Genomic DNA, 27,067 nt, shown 5'->3' on the forward strand with positions numbered 1-27,067 from the left:
CTACTCAGTCCTCTCCTTAGTCCTCTATTCCTTTCCAGCCAAGTTGTTACGTTTTTCTTCCGTCGAAGGAGAGTCGTACCAAAATGCAGCGTGGTTAGTTCGATACGTCTTTAATAAAGAGAAAAAACACGAACAATACAAAAACAACAAATGGAATGTGAAAACCTATACAGCCTATCTGGTGACAACTAACACAGAGACAGGAACAATCACCCACGAAACACTCACAGAATATGGCTGCCTAAATATGGTTCCCAATCAGAGACAACGAAAATCACCTGACTCTGATTGAGAACCGCCTCAGGCAGCCATAGACTATGCTAGACACCCCACAAAAACCCCATGACAAAAACGCACCACAATAACCCATGTCACACCCAAATAAATGAAGACAAACATATTATACTTCCCAGTCGGACTCTCTGGATGGACTTAGAGTTTTCATCTATGGCACCGTCTTAACTGAGCATATACTGGACAAATTATTTTGTTTGCTTTAGTTGCATTTATGTAGAAAAATCATCATATATCTCCACCTTTCTCAGAGACACATACATGTTTTACAGACACTCATGTCCAGAGAAATTTACAGGATTAATTAGGGTTAAGTCCCTTGCTCAAGGGCACATCGGCAGATTTGTCAGCTAATCAGCTCAGGGATTTGAACCAGAAAAATGTTTGGTTAATGGCCCAACTCTCTTAACTGCTAGGCTACCTGCCACCCTATAAACATCATATATCTTAAAGTATGTGGACATCCTTCAAATTGGTTGATTCAGCTATTCAGCTAGCCACACCCATTGCTGACGGGTGTATACAATTGAGCACACTGCCATGCAGTCTCCATAGACAAACGTTGGCAGTAGAATGGCGTTACTGAAGAGCTCAGTGACTTTGAACGTGGCACCGTCATAGTTTGCCAATTTTTAGTTTGTCAAATTTCTTCCCTGCTAGAGCTGCCCTGGTCAACTGTCAGCGCTGTTATTATGAAGTGGAAACGGCTAGGACCAACAACGGCTCAGCCGCGAAGTGGTAGGCCACACGAGTTCACAGAACGGGCGAGAAAAAATAGTCTATCCTCGGTTGCAACACTGCCGAGTTCCAAACTGTCTCTGGAAGCAATGGCATAACAAGAACTGTTCGTCAGGAGCTTCATGAAATGGGCTTCCATGGCCGAGCTGCAGCACACAAGCCTAAGAACAGCATTGCCAAGCGTTGGCTAGAGCGGTAAAAGCTCGCTGCCATTGGACTCTGGAGCAGTGGAAACGTGTTCTCTGGAGTGACGGATCATACTTCACCATCTGACAGTCCGACAATCTGGGTCTGGCGGATGCAAGGAGAAAGCAACCTAACCCAATTCATAGTGCCAACTGTAAAGTTTGGTGGAGGAGGAGTAATGGTCTGGGGCTGTTTTTCATGGTTGACCGACATGACTAATAATCTTGTGGATGAATGGAACAAGTCCCTGCAGCAATGTTCCAACATCTAGTGGAAAGCCTTCCCAGAACAGTGGAGGCTATCACAGCAGCAAAGGGGGGACCAACTCCATATTGATGCCCATGACTTTGGAATGAGATGTTCGACAGGCAGGTGTCCACATACTTGTAGTGAGCATGTAGTGTATACAGTTGAAGTTGGAAGTTTACATACACTTTGTTGGAGTCATTAAAACTCGTTTTTCAACCACTCCACAAATTTCTTGTTAACAAACTATAGTTTTGGCAAGTCGGTTAGGACACTACTTTGTGCATGACACAAGTAATTTTTCAAACAATTGTTTACAGACAGATCATTTCACTTATAATTCACTGTATCATAATTCCAGTGGGTCAGATGTTTACATACACTAAGTTGACCGTGCCTTTAAACAGCTTGGAAAATTCCAGAAAATGAAGTCAAGACTTTAGAAGCTTCTGATGGGCTAATTGACATAATTTGAGTCAATTGGAGGTGTACCTGTGGATGTGTTTCAATGCCTATCTTCAAACTCAGTGCCTCTTTGCTTGACATCATGGGAAAATCAAAATAAATAAATTGTCGACCTCCACAAGTCTGCTTCATCCTTGGGAGCAATTTCCAAATGCATAAGGTACCACGTTCATCTGTACAAACAATAGTACGCAAGTATAAACACCATGGGTCCACGCAGCTGTCATACCGCTCAGGAAGGAGACGCATTCTGTCTCCTAGAAATGAACGTACTTTGGTGAGAAAAGTGCAAATCAATCCCAGAACCTTGTGAAGCCGATGGAGGAAACAGGTACAAAAGTATCTATATCCACAGTAAAACGAGTCCTATATCAAAGAAGCCACTGCTTGAAAATCGCCAGACTACTATAAAAAAGCCAGACTACGGTTTGCAACTGCACATGGGGACAAAGATCGTACTTTTTGGAGAAATGTCCTCTGGTCTGATGAAACAAAAATATAACTATTTGGCCGTAATGACCATCCTTATGTTTAGAGGATAAAGGGGAGGCTTGCAAGCTGAAGAACACCATCCCAACCGTGAAGCACGGTAGTAGCAGCATCATGTTGTGGGGGTGCTTTGCTGAAGGAGGAAATGGTGCACTTCACAAAGTAGATGGCATCATGAGGCAGGAAAATTATATGGATATATTGATGCAACATCTCAAGACATGGAAGTTAAAGGAAGTTAAAGCTTGGTCGCAAATAAGTCTTCCGAATGGACAATGACCCCAAGCATACTTCCAAAGTTGCTGCAAAATGGCTTAAGGACAACAAAGTCAAGATAGTGGAGTGACCATCACAAAGCCCTGACCTCAATCCCATAGAAATGTGTGGGCAGAACTGAAAAAGCATGTGTGAGCAAGTTGGCCTTACAAACCTGACTCAGTTACATCAGCTCTGTCAGAAGCTTGTGGAAGGCTACCCGAAAACACTTGACCCGAGTTAAACAATTTAAAGGCAATGCTACCAAATACTAATTGAGTGTATGTAAACGTCTTACCCACTGGGAATGTGATGAAAGAAATAAAAGCTTAAATAAATTTCTCTCTACCATTATTCTGACATTTCACATTCATTCCGCTGCAGTCACATGGATTAAATGTCAGGAATTGTGAAAAACTGAGCTTAAATGTATTTGGCTAAGGTTTATGTAAACTTCCGACTTCAACTGTATATATATACATCTACTGAACAAAAATATAAACGCAACATGCAACAATGTCAACAATTTCACTGACTTACAGTTTACATAAGGAAATCAGTCAATTGAAACATATTCATTAGGCCCTAATCTATGGATTTCACATGACTCGGCACTAACAGGGATGTAAAACAATTATTTTATTTTTTGGGGGAAATAATTTTTTGTGTGTATAGAACATTTCTGGATTATTTTATTTTATATTTTTGTTCAGTGCCTTGGTAAAGTTTTCAGATCCTTTGACTTTTTCCACATTTTGTTACGTTTCAGCCTTATTCTAAAATTGATGAAATAGTTCATTGTTTATATCAATCTGCACACAATACCACATAATGACAATGGAAAACCCAGTTTTTCGAAACTGAAAATCACATTTACGTAAGGTTTTATTCCCTTTACTCAGTACTTTGTTGAAGCACCTTTGGCGGCAATTACAGCCTTGTGTCTTTTTGGGTAGGACGCTACAAGCTTGGCACACCTTCCGATTCTTCTCTGCAGATCCTCTCAAGCTCTGTCAGGTTGGATGGGGAGCATTGTTGCACAGCTATTTTCAGGACTCTCCAGAGATGTTCGATTGGGTTCAAGTCCGGGCTCTGGCTGGGCCACTCAAGGATATTCAAAAACTTGTCCCGAAGCCACCCCTGTGTTGTCTTGGCTGTGTGTCTGAGGTCCTAAGCACTCTGGGGCAGGTTTTCATAAAGGATCTCTCTGTACTTTGCTCCGTTCATCTTTGCCTTGATCCTGACTAGTGTACCAGTCCCTGCCGCTGAAAATCATCCCCACAGCATGATGCTGCCACCACTGTGCTTCACCGTAGGGATGGTTCCTGGTTTCTTCCAGACATGATGCTTGGCATTCAGGCCAAAGAGTAAACTCCAAGTGGGCTGTCATCTGCCTTTTAGTGAGGAGTGTCTTCCTTCTGGCTACTACCATGAAGGCCTGATTGGTGGAGTGATGCAGAGATGCTTGTCCTTCTGGAAGGTTATCCCATCTCCATAGAGGACCTCTGGAGTTCTGTCAGAGTGACCATCGGGTTCTTGGTCACCTCCCAGACCAAGGCTCTTCTCCCCCGATTGCTCAGTCTGTCCGGACGGCCAGCTCTAGGAAGAGTCTTGGTGGTTCCAAACTTCTTCCATTTAAGAATGATGGAGCTTACTGTGTTCTTGGGGACCTTCAATCTGCAGACATATTTTGGTACCCTTACCCAGATTGCTTGTTTTTGCTCTGACATGTATTGTTAACTCTATGTGCCTTTCCAAATCATGTCCAATCCACTGAATTTACCACAGGTGGACTCAAATTTATAGAAACATCTCAAGGATAATCAATGGAAACAGCATGCACCTGACTTCAATTTCTAGCCTCAAAGCAAAGGGTCTGAATACTTATGTAAATAAGGTATTTCAGTTTTTTTATATTATACATTGGCAAAAAAAATCTAAAAACCTGTTTTTTTCTCTGTCCTTATGGGGTATTGAATGGAGATTGCTGAGGATTTTTATGTATTTAAACAATTTTAGAATAAGGCTGTGACGTAACAAAATGTGGAAAAGACAATGGGTCTGAATACTTTCCGAAGGCACTGTACAAACATACATACGTACACACGCGTACACACATAGACACACACACACACACACACAAACACACATACACACACCCACCAATGCTGATTAACCTTGATGGCATTAGTGTTGATTCCATGTGACAGCGATAAAACCGGATAATGAAAATGAATACTAGAAGCTTTGCAAAGCCGCCAATTGTCAGGTTACATAAAGCTCTTTGTTGGCCTGGCTACATACATATTTTGCTCTTTGAGTACACACAAAAAAACAAATGAAATCAAATAGTATTTGTCACATGCTTTGTTAACAACAGGTGTAGACTAACAGTGACATGCTTACTTATGGGTCCTTCCCAACAATGCAGAGAGAAAGAAAATAGAGAAATAATATCAAGTCAAAACACCTAATAATAAATGAGTAATGATAACTTGGCTATATACACATGGTACTGAATCGATGTGCAGGGTATGATGTACTTGAGATAGATATGTACGTATAACCAGGAATAAAGTCACTAGGCTACAGGGTAGATAATAAACAGTAATAGCAGCGTATGTGATGAGTCAAAACAGTTTATGCAAAAATAGTCAATGCAGATAGTCAGGGTAGCTGTTTAGTTAACTATTTAACTAACTGGAGTCTTAGGGCCATCCTCTGACAGCGCCTGGTATAGAGATCCTGAATGGCAGGGACCTCTGCAGAGTGATGTACTAGGACGTACGCACAACCCTTTGTAGTGCGATCGGATACCAAGCAGTTGCCGTGCCAAGCTGGGATGGAGCCAGTTTAGATGCTCTCAATGGGGCAGCTGTTGAACTTTTTGAGGATCTGAGGGCCAATGCCAAATCTTTTCAGCCTCCTCAGACGGAAGAGGTGATGTCAGGTCCTTTTCACGACTGTGTTGATGTGTGTGGACCATGATAGATCCTTAGTGGACACAGAAGAACTTCAAGCTCTCGACCCGGTCCACTACAGCCCCATTGATGTAAGTGGGGGTGTGCTCAATACTCTGTTTCCTGTAGGCAAAGGGTTAGCTTTTTTATTTTGCTTGGAGTTGAGGGAGAATTTGTCGTCCTGGCACCACACTGCCAAGTCACTGACCTCCTCCCTATAGGCTGTTTTATCGTCGTTGGTGATCAAGTCTATCACTGTCATGTCATCAGCAAACTTAATGATGGTGATGGAGTCGTGCCTGGACACGTAGTCATGGGTGAACAAGGACTATAAGAGGGGACTGGGCATGCATCCCTGAGGGGTCCCCGTGTTGAGGGTTAGCATGGCAGATGTGTTGTTGCCTACCCTCACCACTGAGCTGTAGTCAATGAAAAGTATGTTCACATAGGTGCTCCTCTTGTCCAGGTGGGAGATGGCAGTCTGGAGTTCAATAGAGATCTGTTAGGTGGTATCCGAATTGGAGTGGGTCCAGTGTGTCTGGGATGATGGTGTTGATGTGTGCCATGACAAATTAAAGTGCTACAAGGCAAGAGGTTACCTTGGTGTTCTTGGGCACAGGGACTACGGTGGTCTGCTTGAAACATGCAAGTATTACAGACTGGGTCATGCAGAGGTTGAAAATGTAAGTGAAGACACTTCAGATGTTCAGCGCGTGCTCTGAGTAATCTGCTCTGGTAATCCATCTGGCCCTGCAGCCTTGTGAATGTTAACCTGCTTAAAGGTCTTACATCACACAGTCGTCCGTAACAGCTTGTGTTCTCATGCATGGTTCAGTGTTGTTTGCCTTGAAACAAGCATAGAAGGTATTTTGCCCATCTGGTAGGCTTGCGTCACTAGGCAGGTCATGGCTGAGTTTCCCATTGTCGTCCGTGATAGTTTACAAGCCCTGCCACATTCAAGGAGCTTCAGAGCCGGCATAGTATGATTTGATTTGATCTTAGTCCTGTATTGATGCTTTGCCTGTTTGATGTCTTGTCGGAGCTCTTAAAGGGATTTCTTAAAAGCATCCATATTAATTCCCACTCCTTGAAAGCAGCAGCTGTAGCCATTAGCTCAGTGTGGATGTTGCCTGTAATCCATTGCTTCTGGTATATGTACAGTGGGGCAAAAAACTATTTAGTCAGCCACCAGTTGCGCAAGTTATCCCACTTAAAAAGATAAGAGAGGTCTGTAATTTTCATCATAGGTACACTTCAACTATGACAGACAAAATGAAGAGAAAAATCATGATAATCACATTGTAGGATTTTTAATGAATTTATTTGCAAATTATGGTGAAAAATAAGTATTTTTCAATAACAACAGTTTATCTCAATACTTTGTTATATAGCCTTTGTTGGCAATGACAGGGGTCAAACGTTTTGTATAAGTCTTCACAAGGTTTTCACACACTGTTGCTGGTATTTTGGCCCATTCCTCCATGCAGATCTCCTCTAGAGCAGTGATGTTTTGGGGCTGTTGCTGGGCAACATGGACTTTCAACTCCCTCCAAAGATTTTCTATGGGGTTGAGATCTGGAGACTGGCTAGGCCACTACAGGACCTTGAAATGCTGTGTTGTGAAATGGTGTGTTTGGGATCATTGTCATGCTGAAAGACCCAGCCACGTTTCATCTTCAATGCCCTTGATGATGGAAGGAGGTTTTCACTCAAGATCTCACTATACATGGCCCCATTCATTCTTTCCTTTACACGGATCAGTCGTCCTGGTCGCTTTGCAGAAAAACAGCCCCAAAGCATGATGTTTCCACCCCCATGCTTCACAGTAGGTATGGTGTTCTTTGGATGCAACTCAGCATTCTTTGTCCTCCAAACACGACGAGTTGAGTTTTTACCAAAAAGTTTTATTTTGGTTTCATCTGACCATATGACATTCTCCCAATCTTCTTCTGGATCATCCAAATGCTCTCTAGCAAACTACAGACGGTCCTGGACATGTACTGGCTTAAGCAGGGGGACACGTCTGACAGTGCAGGATTTGAGTCCCTGGCGGCGTAGTGTGTTACTGATGGTCCCAGCTCTCTGCAGGTCATTCACTAGGTCCCCCGTGTGGTTCTGGGATTTTTGCTCAACGTTCTTGTGATCATTTTGACCCCACGGGCTGAGATCTTGCGTGGAGCCCCAGATCGAGGGAGATTATCAGTGGTCTTGTATGTCTTCCATTTCCTAATAATTGCTCCCACAGTTGATTTCTTCAAACCAAGCTGCTTACTTATTGCAGATTCAGTCTTCCCATCCTGGTGCAGGTCTACAATTTTGTTTCTGGTGTCCTTTGACAGCTCTTTGGTCTTGGCCATAGCGGAGTTTGGAGTGTGACTGTTTGAGGTTGTGGACAGGTGTCTTTTATACTGATAACAAGTTCAAACAGGTGCCATTAATACAGGTAACAAGTGGAGGACAGAGGAGCCTCTTAAAGAAGAAGTTACAGGTCTGTGAGAGCCAGAAATCTTGCTTGTTTGTAGGTGACCAAATATTTTTTTTCCACCATAATTTGCAAATAAATTCATTAAAATTCCTACAATGTGATTTTCTGGATTCCATTGTCCATTTCAGTAATTTATTCACAGGTAAGAAGTAATATTCTCTAAATCGCTCTGGTGACAAACAAACTTTGCTCCCCTGTTTCCAATCTTCCACATTATCCCCAACTGTCAAAGAAGGGAGAGAGTAGGCTATTCTATATAGGGCATGTATTTTTGTGTAGTTCCTGTTCCTGGGAGTGAGGAAAGAGATAATAGTAGCATAATATTCAGTGCTGTCTAATTTGAGCATGATAATCATTTGTGATGCTATCCTTGATATGATCCAGCTGTTGTCACATGCTACACATGCACATGTGTGTGTACATTCATCTATCTATCCAAAGTTATCATGATTTGTTATAAAGGATATTATACTAATTATAGTATTATACTTATTATAGTAATCCACAATGACCTGGTGATGTAAAAGTTGACGTTTCCTTGCGTATTCCTACAGATACCTTGCAACTGGAGATTCCTTCAAAACGATTGCCTGAAGTTACCGTGTAGGGCATTGCAACATTGGGTGACCAGGGCCATCTTGGACTGCCTTGTGGGGAAATTCAGGTGTGTGTAACGGCTACCTATGTTATGCATAACTTCATGAGGATGGACACAAGGACCAGAAGGGGATCTGCAGCTCGCCGGCCGTGTGCCAGAGGTGAGGCCTTGTCACAAGAATTATGTTCTCAATGTTCATGAACCCAATTGAATTAATTACTCAGCCTGGAACTCAGAATTTGTAAGAAACTGGTTGAAATGAATCAGACGGTGGCCCAGCTACAACAGTCAGAAAATGTATTTACTGGAGCGTGCTAGCCTGTTGTACAAAACAATTAATTTTATATTGGCTTCTCACACACACCTTCACACAAACATACCTTCACACAAACACACCTTCACACAAACATACCTTCACACAAACACACATTCACACAAACATACGCACACACATACTTCCACACAATACAGAAGGTATCCGACGCACATACTGTCTCACTACCCAGCCGACAGAGATTAGGGAGACCTTGTCCTTGAGACGTCCCGTTCTCTCCCAAATCTCAAGTCAGGTAGGCAGCGAATATTGCTCAGACAGTATGTGCTCAAGACACTATAATAGACATATTGTTTGACTGACTAAACCTACACACATCATTAATTATAACTTTATGATTCTAGTCAATTTCTACAATTATATGGTTTCTAAGTGGAGTATTCTAATCATTCTTTTAAAGCTAGAAATTCCATCAACAGGTCTGCTGCTCCGCAGGATGTTTCAAGGATGGGGGCCAACAACAGGAGGCAATCTGTGTGTGGGAGATCTTCACCTCCTACTTCTTCGAAGAGGGTGTTGTTCCCTGGCAACACTATAGACTAGACTATGAACAACCAAAGGCTCTTTTAACCTCTTGAAGCTAAACACTATTTTTATGTTTGGAAAAATAACGTTCCCAAAGTAAACAGCCTATTTCTCAGGACCAGATGCTAGAATATGCATAAAATTGACAAATTGGGATAGAAAACACTCTAAAGTTTCCAAAACGGTCAAAATATTATCTGTGCGTATAACAGAACTCATATTGCAGGCGAAACCCTGAGAAAAATCAAACCAGGAAGTGGCTTCTATTTTGAAAACTCCATGTTCCATAGCCTCCCATTGCTCCATTTAAAGGGATTATCAACCAGATTCCTTTTCCTATCGCTTCCTCAAGGTGTCAACAGTCTTCAGACATAGTTTCAGGATTTTATTTTGAAAAATGAGCCAGAACGATAACATCGCGTCAAGTGGTCACATGAATTTAGCTTGCGCAACAGAATTTGGACAGCTATTGTTTTTCCCTCTCCTACTGTGAAAGACATTTGCGGTTGATATATTATCGCTTATATATTTAAAAAACAACCTGAGGATTGATTATAAAAAACGTTTGACATGTTTCTGTGGACATTACGGATATTATTTGGAATTTGTCTGCGTTGTCGTGACCGCGCTTTCCTGTGGATTTCTGAACATAATGCGCCAAACAAACGGAGGTATTTTGGATATAAAAATAATCTTTATGGAACAAAAGGAACATTTGTTGTGTAACTGGGAGTCTCGTGAGTGAAAACATCCGAAGATCATCAAAGGTAAACGATTCATTTGATTGCTTTTCTGATTTTCAGGACCAAACTACCTGATGCTAAGTGTACATAATGTTTTGTCATGCGATCGATAAATTCACACGAACACTTGGATTAATTTCGCTGTAAAGCATAATTTCAAAATCTGAGATGACAGTTGGATTAACAAAAGGCTAAACTATGTTTTGCAATATTGCACTTGTGATTTCATGAATATGAATATTTTTAGTAATATTATTTGACTGAGGCGCTATGCTATTCAGCGGATGCTGATGACAATTATCCCGCTTAAGGGATGGGTAGCGAGCCATCCATTACTTAGCTATGTAAACTGCAGTTATTAAATTCCAAGTTTCTCTCACTTTTTTCTCTACTTCACAGGCGAGGGCGCTGTTTAGGGTGATTGTACTTAAGAGTCACCCATATTGAAAAGATTCAGAACAATTAGACACCCTATAATCCACACCTACACACTAATTTAACAATCTGATTGTGTTGTGTTGTAACAGTGGCTCCTTCCACCTTCAAAGAATAGGCAATAGGACCAACCATAGAGAATGGTAAGAATTCATTATTTACATTTATATATCTACGCTATATTGTTTGTCCTATAAAGTACTCGGCAGCCACATAGTCTGAACACCAGGTGAGGCCACAAACACAGATTCCTGTTGAACACTTTTAACTACCTTATTTTCTCAAAGACAGTCTCTCCTTCACTTCATCCCTCTCCTCCCTTCTCCCTAAATCCTATAGGTTATATCAGCTGTGCTGGTAAACCCCTCCCACATCTGAACTGAATACATAGAGGGCACAGCATGATCAAAGGTGAGAGGTCACTTGGTCGGGTCAACAGAAAGTATTATTACAGATGATTTGATGATTTATGATGATTTACATTATAATACAGATAGAGATGCAGTAGTCCCAGAGGTAATGATCCAAGATCAGTTTTTCAATTCACCTCCTGATGATTATGATTATTGTTAGTGTTAGCATGATTAACCTGTAGTGACACCCCATCCCGTGAACGGGACCGATGTCATCATCTGACACGAATTAGCATAACGCAACGGACTTAAATCTTCCTAGAAAATGTTCTTATTCATGAAAATCACAAGCAAAATATATTGGAACACAGTTTAGCCTTTTGTTAATCACTCTGTCATCTCAGATTTTCAAAATATGCTTTACAGCCAATGCTAGACAAGCATTTGTGTAAGTTTATCATAGCCTAGCATAGCATTATGCCTTGCTAGCAGCAGGCAACCTTGTCACGGAAATCAGAAAAGCAATCAAATTCAATCGTTTACCTTTTATGAACTTCGGATGTTTTCACTCGAGACTCCCAGGTAGACAGCCAAAGTAATTTTTTTCCAGAAATATTATTTTTGTAGGCGAAATAGCTCCGTTTGTTCTTCACGTTTGGCTGAGAAATCGCCCGAAATCGCAGTCACCACAACACCGAAAAAAAATATTCCAAATTAGCTCCATAATATCGACAGAAACATGACAAACGTTGTTAAGAATCCATCCTCAAGGTGTTTTTCTAATATCTATTCAATAATATATCCGTTGGGACAATTCGTTTTTCACTAGGATTGATTAGAGTAATGGCTACCTCTGTATTTTACGCGAGAATCTCTCTCGGAGCCACCATGTGCCCACTTACACAATGTGGCTGCCTATGGCTATTTTTCAACAGAAATGCGGAAAACTACGTCACAATGCTGTAGACACCTTGGGGAATACCTAGAAAGCGTAAGCTCGTTGATGGTACATTCACAGCAGAATAGGGAGTCATGGGAACGCAGCGCTTTCTTAACCTGGGGCACTTCTGGATTGGATTTTTCTCAGGCTTTCGCCTGCAACATCAGTTCTGTTATACTCACAGACAATATCTTGACAGTTTTGGAAACGTTACAGTGTTTTCTATCCAAAGCTGTCAATTATATGCATATTCTAGCATCTTTTCCTGAAAAAATATCCCATTTAAAACGGGAACGTTTTTTTCCAAAAATGAAAATACTGCCCCCTAACACCAAGAGGCTCTTGAAACCACCCCTTCTGGATCCAGGAGAATGTTCATCAACTACAATAATTAGCATAACGAACGGACAAAAAATGTAAATATAGTGAAACACAGCTTAGCCTTTTGTTAATCACCCTGTCATCTCAGATTTTGAAATGATGCTTGGTCACGAAAATCAGAAAAGAAATCAAATGAAATCATTTACCTTTGATGAGCTTCGCATGTTTTCACTCGAGAAATCCACCGGAAATTGCGGTCACGACAACGCTGAAAAATATTCCAAATTAGAACCATAATTTGCTTCCTAGTATTCTACCATAGTTCCTACCATCCCCCCCCAAAATAAATTCAGCCTAACACTGTTTCCAAAGGCTGTTATTTTTATTATGAGGCAAAATCCTCCCAGAATGCAGTTCCTAGGGCTTTCACTAGATGTCAACAGTCTTTAGAAAGAGTTTCAGACTTGTTTTTGGAAAAATGAGCTAGAATTTATAGTTTTTCTAGGTGGCTCCCATTTTGCCTGTAGTGTTTTCATGCGTGTGGATGAGAGCGCATTCTTTGTTCTTTATCTCCGGCAAAGACAATAACGATTCTCCGTCTTAAATTGTATTGTTTATTTACGTATTAGGGTACATGAGGTTTGATTATAAATGTTGTTTGACTTATTTGGATAAGTTTATTGGTAACATTTGGGATTCATTTGTATGCATTTTGAAGGAGGGAAACCGGTGGATTATTGACTGAAGCGCGCCAGATAAACTGAGTTTTTATGGATATAAAGAAGGACTTTATCGAACAAAAGGACCATTTGTGATGTTCCTGGGAGTGCCAACAGAAGAAGATCTTCAAAGGTAAGGCATTTATTATATTGCTATTTCTGACTCTCGTGGCGCACTTAGCTTGTTGAAATATGTTTTTCATGCGTTTGTATGCGGGGCGCTGTCCTCAGATAATATTTTGTAGTGACGTTGCGCAATTTGGAAGCTTTTTTTGGGGGGATCAAACTCACCAAATAAATGGACATTTTGGGTATATATGGACGGAATTAATCGAACAAAAGGACCAATTGTGCTGTTTATGGGACATATTAGAGTGCCAACAAAAGAAGCTCGTCAAAGGTAAGGCATGTTTTATATTTTATTTCTGCGTTTTGTGTAGCACCTGCAGGGTTGAAATATGCCACTCTCTTTGTTTACTGTTGTGCTATCATCAGATAATTGCTTCTTATGCTTTAAAAGCCTTTTTAAAATCGGACATGTTGGCTGGATTCACAACGAGTGCAGCTTTAATTTAGTATCTTACATGTGTGATTTAATGAAAGTTAGATGTTTATATAATTTTATTTTCATTTGCCGCGCTGCATTTTCCCTGGCTTTTAGCCAAGTGGGACGCAAGCGTCCCCTCTACCATAAGAAGTTAATGCAACCCCTGTGTCAGATTTCAAAAAAGCTTTACGGAAAAAGCAAACCATGCATTAATCTGAGTACGGTGCTCAGAGACCAAACAAGCCAAAAAGATATCCGCCACATTGTGCAGTCAACACAAGTCAGAAATAACATTATAAATATTAACTTACCTTTGATGATCTTCATCAGAATGCACTCCCAGGAATCCCAGTTCCACAATAAATGTTTGTTTTGTTCGATAATGTCCATTATTTAAGTCCAAATTCCTCGTTGTTAGCGCGTTCAGCCCAGTAATCCAACTTCATGGCGCACGAGCAGATGAAAAGTCCAAAAGTTCCGTTACAGTCCGTAGAAACATGTCAAACAAAGTATACAATCAATCTTTAGGATGTTTTTGTCATAAATCTTCAATAGTGTTCCAACCGGAGAATTCCTTTGGCTGTAGAATTGTGATGGAACAGAGCTCGCTCTCACTTGAACGAACGTCACAAGCTCAAGGCATTCTTGCAGACCTCTAACTCATTAACCTCTCATTCGCCCCCCACCTCACAGTAGAAGCATCAAACAAGGTTCTAAAGACTGTTGACATCTATTGGAAGCCTTAGGAAGAGCAACATTACCAATATCCCACTGTATCTTCAACAGGGAATGAGTTGAATAATGACCAACCTCAGATTTCCCACTTCCTGGTTGGACTTTTCTCAGGTTTTTGCCTGCCAGAGTTCTGTTATACTCACAGACATCATTCAAGCGGTTTTAGAAACATTAATGTGTTTTCTATCCAAATATACTAATAATATGCATATATTAGCTGCTGGGACTGAGTACCAGGCAGTTTACTCTGGGCACCACTGGGCACCTTATTCATTCAAGCTACTCAATACTGTCCCCAGCCACAAGAAGTTAATATTAGATTTTGTTGTTACCAAAGACAAAAACTGCTAGATGTATATTATCCATGTCCTTGTTCAGCCACGATCCCGAGAAACATAGGATATTACAGTTCTTCAGGTCTCGTTGATAGGATAGTCTCGAATGGAGCTCGTTCAGTTTGTTCTCCAGTGACGTTCGCCAATAGAATGAAGGGTAGAGGCAGATTCTTTATTCTCCTATGTAGTTTTGTCAGGGTGCCCGCACATTGGCCTCTCTTAATCTAATCTCTTATTTTTCAGAGTCTCCGGATTAGGGCCTGGTCTAGGGTGAGCAGTATGTCCTGCGCCACTGACTCGTAAAAGTAGAAAAGTTCATCCAAATTGAGGTTAATGATCACTGTTCTGATGTCCAGAAGCTCTTTTCACACACACACACACACACACACACACACACACACACACACACACACACACACACACACACACACACACACACACACACACACACACACACACACACACACACACACACACACACACACACACACACACAGAAACACAGACAAAGGCTTGTACACAGGCTTGTACACAGGCTTGCACAAAAATCCACACAAGTGAGCACACACACATGCACACAGGCACGAGTTCATTTATTGTATTCGATTTAGTGGAATTCTGTACATTGGTATACACATATTTAATTTCTATGACTCTGTCTCTCGTCCCTTTGCTTGACGGTTCCTCTCAGACTGACATATTTGCATTATCTTGTGACTTTTGAATCTATTACTAGTCTGAGTCTGAATGCTGGTCCAATGCGATTGCTCTCTTCTCCTCCGCTAAGCTCTGCTCCTTTCTTTTCATCCCTCCTTCACATTCTGAGAATGGTACTAAAATCGATTCTCTCCCCCTGTCTTGTAAACAGCATCAGTGTTCTGCAGTGAGCAAATTGCATTCACCTCTCACAAATGCTTCAAATGGAGAGAAAAAGAAAAGGGGGAATTGAACAACAAGAGAAGAAGCACACATCAGGAAAAACAAGGGCGGTGCAGTAATTGTGACGGCACTCAATATTTGTTTACATCACAGGGAACATGCGGGAATGAGAGTGTGCATCGGAGCGGCCCCAGGTTAATTCGGCAGTGATTGTTTGCGATATGCCACAAAGGGGAGGGTTTCTCACACAATAAACCTCCGTTCAATCTACTCTGGCAAAAAGCTGCAGTCACATATACTCAGATAGCCCAAATGAACAAACTGCCGAGCATGAATTGAATGTGCCACTCTTCATAATGAAGAAAGGATTTTCTCTCCTCCACTCTCTCTCTTTCTTACTCCCTCACTTTCATTTTTCTCTACCACTGAGGTTGTGCCTCGAGGGAGAGAAGGAGAGAGAAGGAAAGAGAAGAGGAGAGAAGGAGAGATGTTTGGCCTCCCACAGAGCGATGGCGCCGGTGATCATTGAGAGTGATGATAGGCTGCTTTAGGAGGAGTTATTTTTGTCCTTGGAAGGAGCTGAGTCAGGGAGGGGAGGACAGGAGTTGCCTGTGTGAGACAGGGAACAAGTGTTCAGGACAGGAGACAATGCCTGTGTTCTCCAGCCCTTTGTCCTCCTCCACACAAAGACAACATCTCATCTCTGAGATAGAGAGGACAAGGTGTTGCTATCCGTCATGGGACATGTAATTAACGGAGCATACAAGGTATATTATCATTGTGGAGAATAGCTGGCTCATCAATAAAAGGAAAAAGTAGGACCATGTATGAAGAGTGCTTCCAAGGTCTTGGTTTTCTATATATTTCATGTTTCTGTAGAAACCATGAAAAGTAATAAGAATATTCAGAGATACTTGGAAAAGTGATATACAAATCCATTACATCATCATCGTTTTCATATACACTACTGTTAAAAGTTTTAGAACACCTACTCAATCAAGGGTTTTTCTTTATTTTTACTATTTTCTACATTGCAGAATAATAGTGAAGACATCAAAACTATGAAATAACACATATAGAATCATGTAGTAACCAAAAAGTGTTAAACAAATCAAAATATATTTTATATTTGAGATTCTACAAATAGCCACCCTTTGCCTTGATGACAGCTTTGTACACTTTTGGCATTTTCTTAACCAGCTTCACCTGGTATGCTTTTTCCAACAGTCTTTTTGAAAATAAGAATTTGTTCTTAACTGACTTGCCTAGTTAAATAAAGGTAAAATAAAATATGCTGAGCACTTTTTGGCTGCTTTTCCTTCACTCTGAGGTCTGACTCATCCCAAACCATCTCAATTTGGTTGAGGTCGGGGGATTGTGGAGGCCAGGTCATTTGATGCAGCCTTCCATAACTCTCCTTCTTGGTAAAATAGCCCTTACACAGCCTGGAGGTGTGTTGGGTAATTGTACTATTGAAAAACAAATGATAGTCCCACTAAGCCCAAACCAGATGGGAAGGCTGGCAGAATTCCAGCATTGCTAGTTAAGTGTGCCTTGAATTCTAAATTAATCACAGACAGTGTCACCAGCAAAACACCCCCACACCATAACACCTCCTCCATGCTTTACGGCGGGAAATACACATGGAGATAATTTGTTCACCCACACTGCATCTCACAAAGACACAGCGGTTGGAACTAAACATCTCCAATTTGGACTCCAGACCAAAGGACAGATTTCCACTGATCTAATGTCCATTGCTCATATTTCTTGGCCCAAGCAAGTCTCTTCTTATTATTGGTGTCCATTAGTTGTGGTTTCTTTGCAGCAATTCAACCATGAAGGCCTGATTCACAAAGTCTCCTCTGAAAAGTTGAGAAGTGTCTGTTATTTGAAATCTGTGAAGTATTTATTTGGGCTCTGAGGCTGGTACTTCTAATGGACTTATCCTCTGCAGCAGAAGTAACTCTGGGTCTTCCATTCCTGTGAAGGTCCTCATGAGAGACAGTTTCATCATAGCACTTATTATTTTTGTGACTGCACTTGAAGAAACTATTCAATGTTCTTCAAATTTTCCGTATTGACTGATCTTCATGTCTTAAAGTAATGAGGGCCTGTCATTTCTCTTTGCTTATTTGAGCTGTTCTTGCCATAATATGGACTTGGTCATTTACCAAATAGGGCTATCTTCTGTATATCCCCCCCCCCACACACACACAAACACACTTTCTCACAACACAAATTATTGTTTCAAACGCAGGGCAGTACTGAGGAGCTTGGATGAAAGGTGCCCAGAGTAAATGGCCTGCTCTTCAGTCCCAGTTGCTAATATATGCATATTATTATTAGTATTGGATAGAAAACACTCTTAAGTTTCTAAAACTGTTTGAATGATGTCTGTGAGTATGAAAAGAAATCCAAACAGGAGATGGGAAATCTGAGGTTGGGATATTGATCACGTTTCACTCCCTAGGGCTTCCACTAGATGTCAACCGTCTTTAGAAACTTGAATGAGGCTTCTACTGTGTTGTGGAGCAGAACACAGAAGTTTTTGTCCGACGTTCGGCTGGACCTGCACGAGCGTTTTGATTTGTGTACTAAATGCGCAAACAAAAATAGCTACTTGGACATAAATAATGGACATTAACGAACAAATCAAGCATTTATTGTGGAACTGTGATTCCTGGGAGTGCATTCTGATGAAGATCATCAAAATTAAGAGAATATTTATAATGTGATTTCTGATTTCTGCTGCCGCCAACATGGGGATTTTATTTTTTCTGAGCGCCCTCTCAGATTATTGCATGGTTTGCTTTTTCCGTAAAGTTTTTTTGAAATCTGACATAGCGGTTGCATTAAGGAGAGGTATATACTGTATATATTTTCATGTCTAAAGTCCAATCCGAACTCATCTCTCGGAATGTCCTGCCCACTTATTATCTCAGCCAATCATGACAAGCAGGAAGGTTGAGGACATTTTCTGTGGCTAAACCACCCAGGTGTGATATTCCTTTTTGGAAGGATTGGACCAAGGTGCAGCGTGGAAGGCGTTTATCATTTTTATTAATGTGAACCAGCACCAAAACAAATTAAGAGTAACAAAATGAACGTGCAGCTTTGTAGTGCAAAAGGTTACAATACAAAAACAAGATCCCACAAACAACAGGTGGGAAAAGGCTGCCTAAATATGATCCCCAATCAGAGACAACGATAGACAGCTACCTCTGATTGGGAACCACACCAGGCCAACATAGACAAGAAAAAACTAGACTACCCACCCCAGTCACACCCTGACCTAACCAAAATAGAATAATAAAAGGTTCTCTAAGGTCAGGACGTGACACTAGGCTTGTAATTTAACATTTGTATTTGCATTTACAGATGACATTCAAGTTAGTTATAAAGGCACATGAAAGTTTACATGTTCCAGATGGCATTTATGATGGCATTTACGCCTAGTTTCCTGAAATGGGTCAAAAATGAAAAGATTATAGAATACCTTGATTGGTGGGGATCTCCATTTTACCTGAAATATTATTTTATGCTGCAGCCCAATTTGGGCTACCCTGGGGTGGCAAGGTAGCCTAGTGGTTAGAGCATTGGGCTAGTAACCGAAAGGTTGCAAGTTCAAATCCCTGAGCTGACAAGGTACAAAAATCTGTTGTTCTGCCCCTGAACAGACAGTTAACCCACTGTTCCTAGGCTGTCATTGAAAATAAGAATTTGTTCATAACTTACTTGCCTAGTAAAATAAAGGTAAAATAAATAAAAAATTTACACAGGCATCTCAATTCTTATATTTTGCTCAATTATTGGCAAAAGAGCTGATCTGATTGGTCAAAAGATCAATTAGTGGAAAAGTATCAGAATCAGTATCAGCCTGTGTAAATGCAGCCAGAGAGAAAAGTTGGAAGGCAGTTTAAAAGGAAGCCTCCAAAAAGCTCCAGGAAATTCACAAACAATCCAATAGAGTTTTACATTCAGCATGGATTGTTTCAGCCAATCCATTTCTCCCAGTGATCTCACCCAGGCCTCTATCGAGCTCATCCCACAATAGGCATCTGAGACAGGCCAGCTTCAATGCTACTGTCACTGATCAATCTTTATCAACTCTCTGCCAGCATCCGGGGAAGACCTGGAGAAAAACAGATACGAACATAGTGGATATTGAAAAAGAGATGTTCACAGGAAAAACATCATAGTCCCTTTTAGGCAAAATACTTAAATGGCCTCATATGTGACACACCAACTTGATTTGGTCCTATGTAGTAACATTAACCTTCTTACGTCTGAAATCCCGCTAACGGGATTGATATGACAACAGCCAGTTACCCTTTTGCGACCAGGGTGCAGTATTTTCATTTTTGGAAAAATAACGTTCCCGTACTAAACGGAACGTCAGGACAAGATGCTTGAATATGCATATTAATTGACAGCTTAGGATAGAAAACACTCTAAAGTTTCCAAAACTGTAAAAATATTGTCTGTGAGTATAACAGAACTGATATTGCAGGCGACAGCCTGAGAAAAATCCAATCCGGTAGTGACTCATCTTTTGAAAGCGCTGCGTTCCAATGCGTCCCTATTGAGCAGTGAATGGGCTATCAACCAGATTACTTCTTCTCCGTATTCCCCAAGGGGTCTACAGCATTGTGACGTAGTTTTAGGCATTTATGTTGAAGACTACCCGTAAGCGGCTACATTGCGCAAGTGGTCAGCTGATGGCTCTCAGAGTGATTCTCGCGTAAAATACAGAGGTAGCCATTATTCCAATCGGTCCTACTGAAAAAACAATTGTCCCGGTAGATATATTATCAAATAGATATTTGAAAAACACCTTGAGGTTTGATTATGAACAACGTTTGCCATGTTTCTGTCGATATTATGTAGCTAATTTGGAATATTCTTTCGCGTTTTCGTGACTGCAATTTCTGGGCGATTTTTCAGCCAAATGTGAAGAACAAACGGAGCTATTTCGCCTACAAAAATAATATTTTTGCAAAAAAGGAACATTGGCTATCTAACTGGGAGTCTCATGAGTGAAAACATCCGAAGCTCATCAAAGGTAAACGTTTTAATTTGATTGCTTTTCTGATTTCCGTGACCAAGTTACCTGCTGCTAGCTGGACAAAATGCTATGCTAGGCTATCGATAAACTTACACAAATGCTTGTCTAGCTTTGGCTGTAAAGCATATTTTGAAAATCTGAGATGACAGGGTGATTAAAAAAAGGCTAAGCTGTGTCTCAGTATATTTCACTTGTGATTTTCATGAATAGGAATATTTTCTATGAATATTTATGTCCGTTGCGTTATGCTAATTAGTGTCAGTCGATGATTACGCTCCCGGACCCGGCATGGGGAGTTACTAGAGTTTAACTTCTTGACGCTACTCATCCTGTTAGCGGGATCATTTCCGTCAGCAACCGCTGAATAGCAAAGCGCCACAGTCAAATAATATTACTAAAAAAGATTCATATTCATGAAATCACAAGTGCAATATTGCAAAACACATCTTAGCCTTTAGTTAATCCAACTGTCGTCTCAGATTTTGAAATTATGCTTAACAGCGAAAGCAATCCAAGCATTTGTGTAAGTTTATCGATAGCATAACAAAAAATGATGTACACTACGCGTTAAGTAGCTAGGTCACGAAAATCAGAAAAGCAATCAAATGAATCGTTTACCTTTGATGATCTTTGGATGTTTTCACTTTTTGTTCTATAAAGATTATTTTTATACCCAAAATACCTCTGTTTGTTTGTCGCGTTATGTTCAGAAATCCACAGGAAAGAGCGGTCACCGCAGATGAAAATTCCAAATAATATCCATAATGTTCACAGAAACATGTCAAGCGTTTTTTATAATCAATCCTCAGGTTGTTTTTAAAATATGTATTCGATAATATATCAACCGGGTGTGTAGGTTTTTCAATACACCGGAAGAAACAGTGGCCGCTTTACTCTGTTGCGCAAAACTCACTCTGAGAGCCCCCAACTATCCACTTACGCAATGTGATCTTTCACGCTAATTTTTCAAAATAAAAGCCTGAAACTATGTCTAAAGACTGTTGACACCTTCGGGAAGCCATATAAAAAGGAACCTGGTTGATATCCCCTTAAATGGAGGATAGGCATGCATAGGAACGGAGAGGTTTCAAAATAAGAGGCACTTCCTAATTGGATTTTCCTCAGGTTTTCGCCTACAATATCAGTTCTGTTATACTCACAGACAATATTTTTACAGTTTTCGAAACTTTAGAGTGTTTTCTATCCTAAGCTGTATATGCATATTCTAGTTTCTGGGGCTGAGAAATAGGCCGTTTCAAATGGGTACGTTTTTTAGCCAAAAACGAAAATACTGCCCCCTACGCGCAAAACAACAGAAATCTCATAATTAAAATTCCTCAAACATACAAGTATTATACACCATTTTAAAGATAAACGTGTTGTTAATCCCACCACATGAGCGATTTCAAAAAGGCTTTACGACGAAAGCATACCGTGTGATTAGTCACAGAAAAACACAGCCATTTTTCCAGCCAAAGGGAGGAGTCACAAAAATCAGAAATAGACATAAAATGAATCACTAACCTTTGATGATCTTCATCAGATGACACTCATAGGTTTTGTTCGATAAAGTTCATATTTATATCCCAAAATCTCAGTTTACATTGGCGCGATATGTTCAGTAATGTTTTGCTACCAAAACATCTGGTGATTTTGCAGAGAGCCATATCAATTTACAGAAATACTCATAATAAACATTGATAAAAGATACAAGTGTTATGCATGGAATTATAGATATACTTCTCCTTAATGCAACCGCTGTGTCAGATTTCAAAAAAGCTTTACAGAAAAAGCACACCATGCAATAATCTGAGTATAGCGCGCAGACACAAAAACAAGCCATACAGATACCTGCCATGTTGTGGAGTTAACAGAAGTCTGAAATAGCATTATAAATATTCACTTACTTTGATGATCTTCATCAGAATGCACTCCCAGGAATCCCAGTTCCACAATAAATGTTTGTTTTGTTCGACAAAATTTATGTCCAAATACCCTTCTTTTTGTACGCGCATTTAGTTCAGAAATCCAAATTCATGAGGCGCAAACACTAGGTCCAGCGGAAAGACAAAAGGTTCTGTTACAGTTCGTAGAAACATGTCAAACGACGTATAGAATCAATCTTTAGGATGTTTTTAACATAAATCTTCAATAATGTTCCAACCGGACAATTCCTTTGTCTTTGGAAATGCAATGGAACGCAGGTCGCTCCCACAGCCGCGCGCGTGACCAGCTAATGGCCTTCTGCCAGACACCTGATTGAAACAGCTCTCATTCGCTCCCCCTTCTCAGTCGAAGCCCGAAACAAGGTTCTAGGGACTGTTGACATCTAGTGGAAGACCTAGGAAGTGCAATCAGACCAAATTTACACTGTATCTTGGATAGGCAAAGAGTTGAACAACTACAAACCTCAGATTTCCCACTTCCTGGTTGGATTTTTTCTCTCTGATGTTTCCCTGCCATAGACATTACATTTACATTACATTTAAGTCATTTAGCAGACGCTCTTATCCAGAGCGACTTACAAATTGGTGCATACACCTTATGACATCCAGTGGAACAGCCACTTTACAATAGTGCATCTAAATCTTTTTAGGGGGGGGTGAGAAGGATTACTTACCCTATCCTAGGTATTCCTTGAAGAGGTGGGGTTTCAGGTGTCTCCGGAAGGTGGTGATTGACTCCGCTGTCCTGGCGTCGTGAGGGAGTTTGTTCCACCATTGGGGGGCCAGAGCAGCGAACAGTTTTGACTGGGCTGAGCGGGAACTGTACTTCCTCAGTGGTAGGGAGGCGAGCAGGCCAGAGGTGGATGAACGCAGTGCCCTTGTTTGGGTGTAGGGCCTGATCAGAGCCTGGAGGTACTGAGGTGCCGTTCCCCTCACAGCTCCGTAGGCAAGCACCATGGTCTTGTAGCGGATGCGAGCTTCAACTGGAAGCCAGTGGAGAGAGCGGAGGAGCGGGGTGACGTGAGAGAACTTGGGAAGGTTGAACACCAGACGGGCTGCGGCGTTCTGGATGAGTTGTAGGGGTTTAATGGCACAGGCATTCATTTTCATCATTCATTTTCTATCCAAATCTACTAATAATATGCATATCTTAGCTTCCGGGCCTGAGTAGCAGGCAGATTACTCTGGGCACCTTATTCACTCAAGCTACTCAATACCTCCCCCCAGCCATGAGAAGTTAAATTGTGTTTTTACATTGGATAAAAATAGAGACTCAGACCTAGAAAATGGTATATCACACACTGCAGGAGGAACAATGGGAAAAGTTGAAAGTTGATAAACTTGTAACCCCACTTTTGAGAAAATGGCCCTTGAATGATTTGGTACAACTACAGGAGAGATCTTCTTTGTCTACACCCATTCAGCATCATTCACACCCTCTTAAGCCTTAGCCCTCCCATATCTTAGGGATTCATGTGTGAAGCCATGTGCTAAACAGAGTAAGGTAGGGTTGAAAACAACTAAAGATTAAAACTAAAGGTAGCGAGAGTTGTAGCAAAAAATTGTAAAAATACACTTGATCTAGTCCTTGGCCTATATCCTAATTTGATTTTGGTGCAGGTCATGTTGTTTTTCACATTACTGGTTAACACACATTATATCAAATAAAATCCATTTTTATTCGTCACATGCACACGAATCAGAAGGTATATACGGTACAGTCAAATGGTTACTTGCATAGTGGAAGTGGAGTCTTTTCTTAAGACCCATAATCCCAACCCATACTACCAAGCACCATGCATGAATCTGCAGGTAGCTAAAGCTCACCAACTAGGTTCAATGTTACATTTACATTTACATTTAAGTCATTTAGCAGACGCTCTTGTCCAGAGCGACTTACAAATTGGTGCATTCACCTTATGACATCCAGTGGAACAGCCACTTTACAATAGTGCATCTAAATCTTTTAAGGGGGGTATGAGAAGGATTACTTTATCCTACCCTAGGTATTCCTTAAAGAGGTGGGGTTTCAGGTGTCTCCGGAAGGTGGTGATTGACTCCGCTGTCCTGGCGTCGTGAGGGAGTGTGTTCCACCATTGGGGAGCCAGAGCAGCGAACAGTTTTGACTGGGCTGAGCGGGAACTGTACTTCCTCAGTGGTAGGGAGGCGAGCAGGCCAGAGGTGGATGAACGCAGTGCCCTTGTTTGGGTGTAGGGCCTGATCAGAGCCTGGAGGTACTGAGGTGCCGTTCCCCTCACAGCTCCGTAGGCAAGCACCATGGTCTTGTAGCGGATGCGAGCTTCAACTGGAAGCCAGTGGAGAGAGCGGAGGAGCGGGGTGACGTGAGAGAACTTGGGAAGGTTGAACACCAGACGGGCTGCGGCGTTCTGGATGAGTTGTAGGGGTTTAATGGCACAGGCAGGGAGCCCAGCCAACAGCGAGTTGCAGTAATCCAGACGGGAGATGACAAGTGCCTGGATTAGGACCTGCGCCGCTTCCTGTGTGAGGCAGGGTCGTACTCTGCGGATGTTGTAGAGCATGAACCTACAGGAACGGGCCACCGCCTTGATGTTAGTTGAGAACGACAGGGTGTTGTCCAGCATCACGCCAAGGTTCTTAGCGCTCTGGGAGGAGGACACAATGGAGTTGTCAACCGTGATGGCGAGATCATGGAACGGGCAGTCCTTCCCCGGGAGGAAGAGCAGCTCCGTCTTGCCGAGGTTCAGCTTGAGGTGGTGATCCGTCATCCACACTGATATGTCTGCCAGACATGCAGAGATGCGATTCACCACCTGGTCATCAGAAGGAGGAAAGGAGAAGATTAATTGTGTGTCGTCTGCATAACAATGATAGGAGAGACCATGTGAGGTTATGACAGAGCCAAGTGACTTGGTGTATAGCGAGAATAGGAGAGGGCCTAGAACAGAGCCCTGGGGGACACCAGTGGTGAGAGCACATGGTGAGGAGACAGATTCTCGCCACGCCACCTGGTAGGAGCGACCTGTCAGGTAGGACGCAATCCAAGCGTGGGCCGCGCCGGAGATGCCCAACTCGGAGAGGGTGGAGAGGAGGATCTGATGGTTCACAGTATCGAAGGCAGCCGATAGGTCTAGAAGGATGAGAGCAGAGGAGAGAGAGTTAGCTTTAGCGGTGCGGAGCGCCTCCGTGATACAGAGAAGAGCAGTCTCAGTTGAATGACTAGTCTTGAAACCTGACTGATTTGGATCAAGAAGGTCATTCTGAGAGAGATAGCGGGAGAGCTGGCCAAGGACGGCACGTTCAAGAGTTTTGGAGAGAAAAGAAAGAAGGGATACTGGTCTGTAGTTGTTGACATCGGAGGGATCGAGTGTAGGTTTTTTCAGAAGGGGTGCAACTCTCGCTCTCTTGAAGACGGAAGGGACGTAGCCAGCGGTCAGGGATGAGTTGATGAGCGAGGTGAGGTAAGGGAGAAGGTCTCCGGAAATGGTCTGGAGAAGAGAGGAGGGGATAGGGTCGAGCGGGCAGGTTGTTGGGCAGCCGGCCGTCACAAGACGCGAGATTTCATCTGGAGAGAGAGGGAGAAAGAGGTCAGAGCACCGGGTAGGGCAGTGTGAGCAGAACCAGCGGTGTCGTTTGACTTAGCAAACGAGGATCGGATGTCGTCGACCTTCTTTTCAAAATGGTTGACAAAGTCATCTGCAGAGAGGGAGGAGGGGGGAGGGGAGGAGGATTCAGGAGGGAGGAGAAGGTGGCAAAGAGCTTCCTAGGGTTAGAGGCAGATGCTTGGAATTTAGAGTGGTAGAAAGTGGCTTTAGCAGCAGAGACAGAGGAGGAAAATGTAGAGAGGAGGGAGCGAAAGGATGCCAGGTCCGCAGGGAGGCGAGTTTTCCTCCATTTCCGCTCGGCTGCCCGGAGCCCTGTTCTGTGAGCTCGCAATGAGTCGTCGAGCCACGGAGCGGGAGGGGAGGACCGAGCCGGCCTGGAAGATAGGGGACATAGAGAGTCAAAGGATGCAGAAAGGGAGGAGAGGAGGGTTGATGAGGCAGAATCAGGAGATAGGTTGGAGAAGGTTTGAGCAGAGGGAAGAGATGATAGGATGGAAGAGGAGAGAGTAGCGGGGGAGAGAGAGCTACTAGCTAGCTAGTTAACATTAGGCTAAAACTAGCAATGCAAATGGCTTTCTGAGGTATGGTCAATATTACTACACAGCTCATACGTGTAATGTTAGCTTGTGAGCCAGCCAGCTAACATTAGCTAGCTGGCTATCATTAAGCTTTCATTTTGAAATACTTTCTCACAAAATTAGAAATGTAGAATGTTGCGTACAAAACAACTGGGATCTCCAATATCTGACTACTGACTTCAGTGCATTCAAGACAAATGGGTCATCTAAAAAAAACAGTCATCTAACTCGAAATTCCAACTCGGGAACTTGGGCCACTTTCTAGAGCTCTAAATTTCCGACCTGAAGATCACTGACATCATGATTTGA

The sequence above is a fragment of the Oncorhynchus keta genome, chromosome 7, assembly GCF_023373465.1.
Source record: "Oncorhynchus keta strain PuntledgeMale-10-30-2019 chromosome 7, Oket_V2, whole genome shotgun sequence".
Lineage (NCBI taxonomy): Eukaryota > Metazoa > Chordata > Actinopteri > Salmoniformes > Salmonidae > Oncorhynchus > Oncorhynchus keta.